The sequence below is a fragment of the Monodon monoceros genome, unplaced genomic scaffold (assembly GCF_005190385.1).
Source record: "Monodon monoceros isolate NGI ecotype Baffin Bay Population unplaced genomic scaffold, NGI_Narwhal_1 Super_Scaffold_7, whole genome shotgun sequence".
NCBI lineage: Eukaryota > Metazoa > Chordata > Mammalia > Artiodactyla > Monodontidae > Monodon > Monodon monoceros.
The window spans coordinates 4215124-4227748 of record NW_021703784.1 but is presented as its reverse complement, the minus strand read 5'-3'; the positions used below and the strand labels follow the sequence as shown (position 1 = coordinate 4227748).

The following is a 12625-nucleotide window of genomic DNA, read 5'->3' as shown; positions in this document are numbered from 1 at the left end:
CCCAAGCATGGCTCCACTGTGCTGTGTCCTCGGACTCCCACCAGATGATGCAATCAGTAGGCTAGGCTGGATCTCAAAGGAACCAGGGGAGGTTGTAATTTACCAAACCCGCAAACAGATTTAATTGAGCAAATTAGTCAACAGCCAGAGTTAAGGTAACTACAAAGCTATAGTGAAGGGTACCCACTATAAGAATTGAAATGATAATTTTTTAAAACACAACAGTATTTATTATATGCCTATTCTGTGCCCAGCATTGTTTTAGGAAATGAGGAACACACTAGATATTATTATTTTTTTCCCCAGCAGAGAGGGAAAAAAATATAATTTATTTACCCTTGTGCCAAAATAAAGCTACCTGTGTATAGAACATAACAGCCCTCAAATATGAACTGAATCAACTCATATCAGGAAAATTAATTACCCCAAATATTCTTCCTGGTTCTCTCATGTGTATCAACTTCTCTAACAGTGGAGTCGCTGGGCTTTGGTGTCTGCTTGTCTTTGACTTTCTAGGTAATGTCAAACGGTTTTCCTAAGTAGTCATACCAGTTTCTATTCCTACCAGCCACGTATGACTGTTCTATTGCTCAAAAGCTTTGGGACTTGGTATTGCCGACTTTAAGTCAGGTACACGTTTGCCAACTTGAATTTAGGCTCAAAGTAACATGGCACTGTGGCTGTAATTTGCATTTCCTTGATTATTAACAAGGTTGAACACCTTCTCGTATGTTTATTAGACATCTGGATTTCTCCTTTTCTGAAGTGCCTGTTCTAGACTTTTGCCCATTTTTCCGTTAGTGCAGGTAACATCTTAAATAAAAAACATCTTAAAAAAAAAAACAACCCTTTTCGAGACTGAGGTCATGAACATATTCTCCTATGTCAACTTCTAAAAGTTGTACAAATTTGGCCTTTTATTTGTCATGCTTCCTGAGTCATAAATCAAGTGTCTGAATGTGTGTGAGACTGTTTCCGGACTCCTTGGGGTGTTCAGTTGGTCTACTGCTCTAACCCGGTGCCAGGATCACACTGTCTTAATTATTTAGCTCTTGATCTCTGGAACAGAAGGGTTTCCAACTTCTTTTTCTTTTTCAAGAGTGTCTTGCCTTTTCTTGGGCCTTGGCAAAAATTTCATCAGCTTGTCTAGTTTTTTTCAATTTGCTGGGATTACATTAAATCCATAAGTCAGTTTCCAAAGAATCAATGCCTTACAATATTGAATCTTCCAATCCTCAAACCAGTGTCACTCCATTTATTTAGAGTTTATTTGGAGTCACTCAATAAAGTTTCAGAATTTTTTCTGTAAAGGTCTTATACATATTTTGTTAGAATTAAAATATTTCTCCTACAGTTTATAACTGTTGAAAAACCACAAATCAGAAAAAAATATATGATTTTTAAATGATGTATAAAAAGCTATGCGGGCCTCTCACCGCCGTGGCCTCTCCCGTTGCAGAGCACAGGCTCCGGACGCGCAGGCTCAGCGGCCATGGCTCACGGGCCCAGCCGCTCCGCGGCATGTGGGATCCCCCCGGACCGCGGCACGAACCCGCGTCCCCTGCACCGGTAGGCGGACTCTCAACCACTGCGCCACCAGGGAAGCCCAAAAGATATAATTTTTTGATGAGATTCCTAAGGTTTGGGAAAAGTATATATAAATATGAATATCAACTTTCTTAAAATTTTTAAATGAAACAAAGTTCATCAAAGCACAATTACTGGGCTTCCCTGGTGGCGCAGTGGTTAAGAATCCCCTGCCAACGCGGGAGACACGGGTTTGAGTCCTGGTCCGGGAAGATCCCACATGCCGCGGAGCAACTAAGCCCGTACGCCACAACTACTGAGCCTGTGCCCTAGAGCCTTCGAGCCACAGCTACTGAAGCCCACGCGCCTAGAGCCCGTGATCCGCAACAATAGAAGCCACCGCAATGAGAAGCCCGTGCACAGCAACGAAGACCCGACGCAGCCATAAATAAATTAATTAATTTTTTTAAAAAGCACAATTACTGCTCCATAATTTAGTTTTAATTCTAGAATTATTGTTTTGTGGTTATGTCATATCTCACTTCAGCGGGTTTAACATACTTGAGAAAACTTGTGTGTCACATAAACAAGTCCTAGACATCGATTAGTCCTTATATTTATCAAATTATGAAGTACTGGAAATCCAGAATACTTTTTTTTTTTTTTTTGGCCGTGCTGCACGGCTTGTGGGATCTTAGCGCCCCGATCAGGGATTGAACCCAGGCCCTCGATAGTGAGAGCACCGAGTCCTAACCACTGGACCGCCAGGGAATTCCCCAGAATCCCAGAATATTTTCAATTCATCAACTTCAAGAGAAAAAGAATAAAAGAGAAGATGAATAAATGATGAGTAAGAGGCTGAAATCTCATAAATATACATACCACCGCCTGGGACTGAGGACCCAGACACCCTGCTCCCGCCACCCACATCATTCATTAAACTGCCTCCTTTTTCTCATTTGTAAAGTAGTTAAAACACCGTCTGTCACTGTCGCACAGTAAGGATTAAATGTAAACAGGTGTCTTAGAAAGGACACTTCAAAGTCAGTCAAACACAAAACAATAATTAGTCAAAGGATTATAGTTTTCCTCTGTCAGAAGAACATGACGATAAGGTTGCCTATAATCATGGTTTGTGGCAAGACTGAAAATAACCCCTAGCGGATTGGCCTCAAAATCTTCAAGCAGTGCCAACAAAATGGTGAGATTTGCATCCAAAAATAAGAATTTTGAAGAAAAGGGAGGAAAATTCCAGAGCTCACTTTAATGACTTATGTTAATTGTATTCACTCCTTTATTCCTCCAAACATTTTAGAGCCCAGTAAGTAAAAGGCACTTTTGTACTGCATTCTATATGAGGGAACTATAAAATATCCAAAGCTTCTAGGAATTTACAATATGTTTAGGAAGCAAGAAATAAGCACAGATAGTTGCTATGCGATACTAATTAAGCACTCAATAAATGTTACAATTATTACAAAGCAGTACAAAAATCCTGTAGGGCATTCAGAGACAAGAGGGATTCCTTTCAGGTAAGATGTTCTGCCTCCCTCCCCACCTCGGCTTTCACCTGGCTCCAGGGCAGGGCAGACCGACACCTGTTTGTCTGTATGGCCTGTGAACTAAGAATGGTTTTACATTTTTAAATGGTTGAAAAGACAAAAGAAGAATATTTTGTGACACATGGAAATTATATTACTTCAAATTTCAGGGTCCTTAAATAAAGTTTAATTGGAACGTGGCCATGCTTTCACACCAGGGGCGGAGAGTGGCTGCTTCAGGGACCGTCTGGCCCACAAAGCTGAAAATGTTTACTATCTGGTTTTTTGTTTGGGGTTTTATTTTTGGGGGGGGCGGGCCTTGAAGTGCAGCATGCAGGATCTTAGTTCCCTGACCAGGGATCAAACCCGTGCCCCCTGCATTGGGAGTGCTGAGTCTTAACCACTGGACCGTCAGGGGAGTCCCTATTATCTGGCTCTTTACCAAAAAAAGTTTACTGACCACTGCTCTAGAAGGATGGATGGGATTTTCGTGGGCAGAGCTGGGGAAGGAGGGAGAAGTGGGCAGAAAGGAACAAACATTCCATTTGAGAAATGAAGGTGTGAAAACATGAAGGAAAACCCCAGAGTTGCAGGGACAGTGAGAAGCCTAGTTTGGCTGAAGCAGAATATCCAAAATCAGTATACACTTATTGAGCCATTTATACCGCTGTGGACAGTGATAACAGGCATTCTCACACGGAGTCTTTGAGGTTGGTACTATTATTATCCCCATTAATAATTAAGGAACTAGATTAATAATTTGATAAAGAAACTAAGGCTTACAGAAGTTAACTAATGGGCCCAAGATCACAGCCAGCCAATAAAGCTGGGCTCTAAATCTAGGTTCCTTTGCCCCCAGAGCCCATGCTGTTAAAGTTGACACCGTATCAAACCCCCATACAGGGTAGGAAAAAGAAACACATCCACAAAGGTACGTAAGGGCAAAACGGTCAATGTTTTCAAATATAGGTATAAAAAGAATATGATTTTATCTGTAGGTTATGATTCTTTGTGCTTAAAAGGATAGCTGTCCCATGAGCTTGTCCAAAGTGTTCCACACTTAGAAGCAAACTATTGTGGCCTTTTTTTTAATCACAGGAGAAAAAAAAATTATGAGCTTGATTTTTTCAATTTCAAGTTTCTCCCAGAAATACTTCTTAAATCTCTGAAAAAACAGTATATTGTAAAAATCAGTGAGTAAGTGGCAGACCAAGCTGGGGAAAACTCAGCTGATTATACTTAGCTCAACTTCTTTGTTTTGTTTTGTTTTTTGTCTGTTTGTTTTGTTTTGTTTTATTTTGTTTTTTGTGGTACGCGGGCCTCTCACTGTTGCGGCCTCTCCCATTGCGGAGCACAGGCTCCGGACGCGCAGGCTCAGCGGCCGTGGCTCACGGGCCCAGCCGCTCCTCGGCATGTGGGATCTTCCCGGACCGGGGCACGAACCCGTGTCCCCTGCATCGGCAGGCGGACTCTCAACCACTGCGCCACCAGGGAAATCCTCAGCTTTTTTTTTTAATGGATTATGTGCTTAACAGATGTCATTTCATTATTTTAAGTTCAAATGATTAATTGAATATATTTATTCAGTAACAGTTAACTCAATTACCTGGAAATGGTTTTTAGATTAAGGTATTCTTCAAAAGAATAATAATGCTTCTGTGAGAGCTATCATAAGCACTAAAAGAAATCAGACACATCTACATATAAGCAGTATCTATTGGCTGAAACTATAGAAACAAGAAGATAATACATTGCATGATGACTTACTGCCACTTGGGAGCACTCCCCCCCATGAGACTAAGCCTAAGGCAGCTGTTCAGTGAACAAATCAGGCAAGCCATGCATGCAACCCATATACATAATTTTAAATCTTCTAGCAGCCACATTTGTTAAAAGTAGAAACAGGCAAAATTAATTGCAGTAATGAATTTTATTTAACATGGGATATGCGACATATCATTTCAACATGTAATCAATATTTTACATATTGAAATATTTCATTTTTTTTCATACCAAATCTCAAAATCTGGCATGCATTTCACACTCACAGCATTAGCCATTTTTCAAGTGCTTCACTGCCATATGTGGCTACTGGTAACCATACCGGACAGCACAGATCTGAGGGACAGGAGGAAACAGGCCAGACCATGAGAGCCAGACCGTGAGAGTGAAGGATGTGGGTAAAAAAAGCGAGCATTTAGCTCCAATGTTCTGATGCTGAAATAAATGAGTTCAACTAAGAAATGGATAACAAACAATAATAGACTATTTTCCCAATAGCAATCTGTATGTCTGGAGTTCTTAAAGCGTTGCACATTACTGATTTTATAATTTTATAATCAGTGTCACAGTAGGGCTGCAAGGAAATAAACTGGAAAGGAACCAGGTCCACATAAGTCCTGAACTAGGCTTATAACTTTGAGAATAAAAAAAGGAAGGAGGCCAGATACCCTTTAGCAGTAATTCATGTAAACAGCATAAGGCCAGAGAGGGAGAGGAAGGCTTCAACAGAGAATGACCAATATAATAAAGTCAGAAAAAGCTCCCCCCTCACCTTCCTGCCCCTACCCAGTACCCCTGGAGAATCCAGTGGGACCATTCTGCAAAGATTTGGTTATAGTAAAACACTTCCTTTTACTTAACTCGCCGGCCCCTTCTAGACACGAGACCAAATGCTCATTTGCTAATCTATTAAAGCACCTATGATAAAGTTAAACAATACATTTATTGTTTAACCAATAAATTCTGCTTGTGAAAACCACACAAAAGGCTGGGCAGGGTGTGTCTACACTCTCTGGGACAGAGGTGGGTGGGGGAAGACTGTGTATTTTAGTGGCAATAGGTCAAAGTACATCAGCATTCTATTTTAAAACAAACTCTGGCTAAACAATTCCAACATTGCAATGACAGGGTGTTTAACAGTTTATCATTTGCACCAGACGAAATTATGCAGTTACCATGTGTTCACCAGTGCTTAAAATTATTAAGGAAACCAAAATTACAGTTCAGTATTTCTCAACTCTTGGAACAGTTCTGCTTGTTACTCAGAAACCTATCCCATTAGGTTACCTATGATAAATTTAAACAGTAATCAATAAATTCTGCTTGTGAAAAACAGAATGAATCAAATTTCATAATTCCTTTAGTTCAGAGGATTTCATCATGCCCCCTTCAAGTAATGGGGAAAACTACTGAAAATGGAAAATCATCAGTGACGTCATTAGGTACCTATTTACATTAAAAAAACAGAAAAACAAAAAACCTAGATGTGAAAACCACATATCATGTGCCAAGTTTGTAAAAATGTTTATAGGCACACACACAAAAGATTTGAAGCATACCAAAATATCAGTAGAAATTATCTCTGGTAATTGTACTTCAGCTCATTTTTACTTTTTATACTGTTCTATATTTTCTATGTCTTCTACAATGATCATGTACTACTGTTAAAACTAGAAGAAAAAAATAAATTCAGACAAGTGGCAATTGAGGCAGTGCCAACCAATTTAGGATTACACTGGATTGATACACTATCCCTTATACCATCATAATCTCCTATTAAAAAGCACTGAGGGCCCTTGAAGACGTGGGCTGTGCCTTATCTATAATACATGCTCGATTATATTCACATATACAGTACACTATACAGTATTATATTCACATATACAGTACACTAACGCGTGGTGGAGCATGCCGCAAAACACTAGAAAACTAAAAATGGCTTATTTAGAAAAAGACAGCGGTTTAGCGCCCTCGCAAAACAAAAGAGCAGAGCCAAGAGTGGGTGCTCAAGGAATAAAGTGAGGAAGAGCCACAGGTGGGAAAGTCTTGCTCCAAAATTTTTAGATACGCATCTATCACTAAATTGTTCTCTTTAAAACGGTTCACTTTGTCAATTTCACTTCATTTAAAAAGTAAACCCAGGGGGCTTCCCTGGTGGCGCAGTGGTTGAGAGTCCGCCTGCTGATGCAGGGGACACGGGTTCGTGCCCCGGTGCGGGAGGATCCCACATGCCGCGGAGCGGGTGGGCCGCTGATCCATGGCCGATGGGCCTGCGCGTCCAGAGCCTGTGCTCCGCAACAGGAGAGGCCACAACAGTGAGAGGCCCGCGTACCGCAAAAGTAAACCCAGAAGTCACTTTGTAAACATATCAGATTGCATCAGCACTGCTTGAAGCATGGCTTTGCCCCAACCAATTTTTCTTTTTTTTTTTTTAATTTTGCTTTTTCAATTCTAGAGCATCATATAAGTACGGTTCCTCAAGCTGCTGCAGTGCTGGGGCGTGGAGTGGATGGAAGGATACCAAAAACACGCAATGTACCTTCCTGCCCTCAAAGAGCTTCCAGCAAAAGGTGGAGAGAGAAACAAAGGAGCGGGTCTGAAGCAGAGGCCGCAGAGCGTCACGAGTGATTTTGTTTTTAATGAACGTTAAGTGCTTTTGAGTTTAAAGAACTTTTGGGGACGATTAGCCAGGCAAGATTTGAACGGGCTTCGGCGCAGATGGCACAGGGCCGCGCTGGGCGGGACTCCTCACACGCCAAACCTCGATTGCAGACCCCAAACCAGCCCGCTTTGTGCTTAGACCTACACAAACATAGATTGAAAATGGATCGAAACCCAACCAATCCGCCAAGCAAGGCTAAGCACGTGCACGCACTATTCCAAAGCGCTGCGTACACTTTACTTAGTGGAGGACCTAATACGTGGTCACGGGCTAAAGTGCTTAAGGAAAGCTGACCCTCGGCTGGCAACCGTGCACCATCAACCCGCTCCCCAAAGGCCTCGGGCTCGCGCCTCTGCACTCGACCCAGAGCGCAAGTGAACCTCGGCCTGCGCCCTGCCCACGGAGGACACCATGCACCACGACTGACCCAAACGGGCCACCCCCACGCCCTCCGAGCGGGGCCTCGCCGGGTCCCGGGACGCCAACTTGTGCGTAAGGGACAGGGAACCAGCAATCAATGGCAGGACGGTGGCGCGGCCTCCCAAAACAAAGCAGGGCGCCTAGTCCACGGAGCCCGCCGTCCCCGAGCTCCGGGCCCAACCGCCGCCCCCGCGCCCGCCGGCCAACACGGCCCGCCGCACCCCGAGCGCCCGCCCAACAGCCGCCGCAGGAGCGCGCAGGGCGCCCAACTGCCGTCCCGGCCCAACCAACGCGGGCAGGGGAGGAGAGGTGCGCGCGGCCGGCGGAGCGTGCGAGCCGCTCGGGGGTCGCAGGGGGGAGGCTGCGCGCAGGGAAGGCAGGGCGAAGAGGCGCCGGAGCCATGGCTGAACGCAGCACCAGGAGGGGCTCCTTTAGGGATTTTGCCCCTTTCCCCTTGGAAGGTGCAGATGGTTTGACCCCCCACCCCGAGTGAGGTGCCTCGTCCCAGCCCCGACTGGACTGTACCATCGGGCGGTGCCGCCGGGATTTCTCCCCCACCACCACCATCAAGTCCTCCCCCCCACCCGGGTCCGCGGTCGGTTGGCCCCGGCCGGGCTCTGAGACGCGGAAAGAGCTTGGCGCCATTTTGGGTGGGACTAAGCAAAGACGAAACACCCTCCCAGTCGATGGGGTACTCTGGACGCTGGCTTATCCGGTTACCTTAATCCTTTAGGTACTTACACGATGTTGGGTGAGGGGAGCTGGAAGATCAGCGGGTCCCCGATCCTCTCTCCCTAGGGGTGATGGAAATCAAACCCCCCCCGCCACCTCCAGGTGGTTCTTCCCGCCGCAGAGTGGGAGCTGCATAAAAGGCGGGGCCTCATTAGCATAACCTGCCTGGCAACCTGATCTCGGCGTTATGCGATTGGTTGAACTCTGTAAACTCCATGCCTCGCCTAAAGAGGAGTAACGCTGGGGCGAACTGACAGGCCCAGATTTAAGACTCATGACGAAGATCCTGAGACGCTTATTCAGTCAGCGGAGAAGCTAAAAGGAGATTTACACAGTGGCCCAATGACGGAAGGCCTCTTTATTTCGTGCTCTGCTGTTCGTTTCAAGTCCAATCAAAGAGCGGGTCTCAGGCACCGCTCGCCTGCGTTTGTCTCTAAGCCAATCAGAGAAGCCGACTCTTCGGTTTCAGGGTCAAGACCGCTTGGAGGGACCGGCGGCAGCGGCCCAGGTCGGGAGCCTTCCGGCTTCGGTGCCCGAGGTCGGGAGGAGGAGCTGCTCGTCGGGTGCTGCACGCCCCCCGAGGGCCCGCGTCCTGAGAGCTGCTCCCCAGGACGCGGCGGGCCGAGGGCGCGCGGGATTGGAGGCGGCTCGGGCCCCGGCAGCGGGCCGGCTTGCGGAGCGCCCAGCCGAGCCCACGCCACGCGCGGAAGCCCTGCGCCTCGGAGCCGGCCCCGGCGTCTGACCTCAGCCCGGCAGAAGCCCGGAGTGCGGCGCTGCGTCTCTCCTCTCCCCTTTACCATGCTGAAAGGAAGTGATTTTCACAGACGTGAAGATGTTTTTCAACCCTGGTTAACCAAGGGCTTAACTCACTCTTTTCTTAACCTCAGCCTTCCACATCGTACCATCCCTTAAAATTGCCTTCGCAAAGCAGCCCAGCGCAGAGAGGTGAGCTCGGGCTTTGCAGCAAGATGCCACCTGTAGTTTCCCGCCCTAATATGAATGGCAACTAGATCTTGAAGAGACCTTGAGCCTTTGGACCTTCAGGGAGCCGTAATCCTGTCCATGACATCTAACTTGCTACGTTATTTTGAAGATAAAGTGGGATTTACGTGTAAAATACTTAGCACACTAGATCTTAAACGGATAAAAGTATCAATGACGATAAAATATACAAAATTGCTGAACTATTGGCTAACCAAGAAAGTACCACTAAGCAAAAGACCTAAGAATAGAAAACACGGGGCGGTGGGCGAGCGGAGGATGTAAAATTCATTCAACAATATCCTATTTACTGTTTATTTTTAAAACTGGAAACAAAATCTGGGAAATTTTGGGAAAACATTGTTTTTAGAATTTCAGGACTGTTGAGTACCTTAAAAGCAACTTGATGACTAACCCATGTCTTGTTCCTCCACAGACTCCTGTGCAGGCTGTCAGTAAACACTTGCTGAATTTAATTGAAAAGAAAGCACATTTGGGGTCTGATGAGGCAGACCTTAACATTTATAGTGAGAGATGCTATTAACTCTTAGCTGGATATAAAGACACATGAAAGTCAGTTGCCTTAGGAAAGATGATATTGGTTAAGAGAGTCACTGGAATGTTCTCTTTTGGTGCTGTGAGTAGACAAACAATGCCAGAAGTGGACAGGTCCACGGCCCCTAGAGAGAGTTTCTCCCGTTTTGAGATTTAACATTATTACATCCTCTCTGAAGGATTGGGATCATCACAACTGAAGTCTGACCAGAAATGACTGCAAGGAACACAAAAGGGGAAATTGTCATGAGGAATGGGGCTGTCTGGACTGGAGGGCCCAAGTTGGCCTCACGGACTTGGAGAAATTGTCTAAAACTTAACTGGCCACGCAGCTATGCAGGATCTTAGTTCCCCCACCAGGGACTGAACCCGTGTGTCCCCTGCAGTGGAAGGGCTGAAAGCGCAGAGTCCTAACCACTGGACCGCCAGGGAATTCCCTAGACCTAAAACTTTAGAGTGCACAAATATTACAGGTAGACACCACCTCAGAGATTTTTGTTATTCAGAAGGTTTGGAATGAGCCTCAGTAATCTGCCTTTTATATAAATGTTTCAGTTAATTATTAAATTTGCACACAGTAGAATTCTCTCCCTTCAGTATACAAGTACTGAATATGTACTGTCTACCAGTCACTGTTCTAAACAATGAGGATGGAATGGGGAACCAAAACAAAAAAAGCCCCTGCTCTCATGGAGCTTAAGTTCTAGTGGAGGCAACAGAAGAAAATTGATAAATAAATGAGATGATTTCAGGTAATGATAAGTGCTATGAAGAAAATAAAGCAGAAAAATGCAAAGGGGAGGAGAATGCTGGCAATTTAAATAAAGGTGTCAAAGAAATCCTTTCTGAGATGCTAACATTTGAGCTGAGACTTGATTGATGAAAAAAGCCCACCGTGCTAAGATCTTGGAGAACATTCCAGTCTGAGACCAGCAGATGTGAAGGCATGAGGGGAGAAAAAAAAAAAGCATGCACCTGTTCATTCATTCTTCCACAGAATAAATATTCATTGAAAGCTTATGATATGCCAGGCACTGTCCTAGGTGCTTTGAGATTGGTCAATTAACATTATAGACAAAAGGAAAAGCACAACACATAAAAATCCCTGCCTTTATGGAGAGCTTTCACTCTAACACTGAAAAACCTAAGAAAGCCTGAGTTGCTAGGACACAGGGCAAGAAATACAGTGGTTCAAGAAAATTTGGGGAAACAGGCAAGGGTCAGATCATATATTGCTTTGAGGGCTAGAGTATGGGAGTTGTTATTGTATTTTAAGTACAACTTAAAGTAGAGGTTTTAAGCGAAGGTATGATACAGTGTTTTGTTTTGTTTTTAAAGATAACTCAGGCTGCCCTAGGAAGCTTATCATGTTGGCTGAGAGGATGAGAAACGGGAGACAAGGAGGATAGTAAGGGTCCGCTGCAATATGGTCTAAGCAAGAAATGATGGTGATCTTGACTAAAACAGGAGAAGTGTAAATGGGGGAAATGTATGGATACCAAATATATTTTTGAGGTAAAGCCAAAGAACTTGCAAATGAATAAGAGAATGGGTGAGAGTTGGCATTTCTAGTGATGACAAGAGAGTGATCAAGACCGATGCATAAAGTTGAGACTCAAGTGACCTAGTAAATGTGGATGGCTTAACTGAGGAGAGACCTGGTTAGAAAATTAAGAGTTCTATTATAGTCATGTCAATTTTGAAATATCTTTTAGAAATACACTTGGACATACTGCAGAAGCAGTTGGAATTCAAGGAGAGATCTGGGCTGCAATACAATTTTAGAATTCATCAGATTATACATTGTATTTCTTCTTTTTCTTTTTATTGGAGCATAGTTGATTTACAATGTTGTGTTAGTTTCAGGTGTACAGCAAAGTGACTCAGTTATACATATACATATATCCACTCTTTTAGATTCGATTCCCATATATGTCATTACAGAGTATTGAGTAGAGTTCCCTGTGCTGTATAGTAGGTTCCTATTAGTTATCTATTTTATATATAGTAGTGTATATATAAATCCCCCAATCTCCCAATGTATCCCTCCCCACTATAAACTATATTTCTTTTTTTTTTAATTAATTTTTTTTTGACTGTGTTGGGTCTTCGTTGCTGTGCATGGGTTTTCTCTATTTGCAGCGAGCGGGGGCTACTCTTTGTTGCGGTGCGTGGGCTTCTTATTGCAGTGGCTTCTCTTTGTTGCAGAGCACAGGCTCTAGGCACGCAGCTGCATTAGTTGTGGCACATGGGTTCAGTAGTTGTGGCTCGTGGGCTCTAGAGTGCAGCCTCAGTAGTTGTGACGCACGGGCTTAGTTGCTCCGTGGCATGTGGGATCTTCCCGGACCAGGGCTCGAACCTGTGTCCCCTGCATTGGCAGGCAGATTCTTAACCACTGCACCACAAGGGAAGTCCCTGAATTGTA

At 44.5% G+C, this 12625-nt stretch overlaps 1 protein-coding gene across 2 annotated transcripts in view; it reads right to left on the bottom strand.

The window, feature by feature from the left end:
• PRDM10 (PR/SET domain 10) overlaps positions 1 to 8777 on the bottom strand; it is an 86335-nt gene extending 77558 nt beyond the window's left edge. For both annotated transcript variants that reach the window (XM_029208999.1, XM_029208998.1), the window contains exon 1: positions 8674 to 8777. The gene's annotated coding sequence lies outside the window, so the exon portion shown is untranslated. The remainder of the gene's footprint in view (positions 1 to 8673) is intronic.
• Positions 8778 to 12625: the final 3848 nt, after the last annotated feature.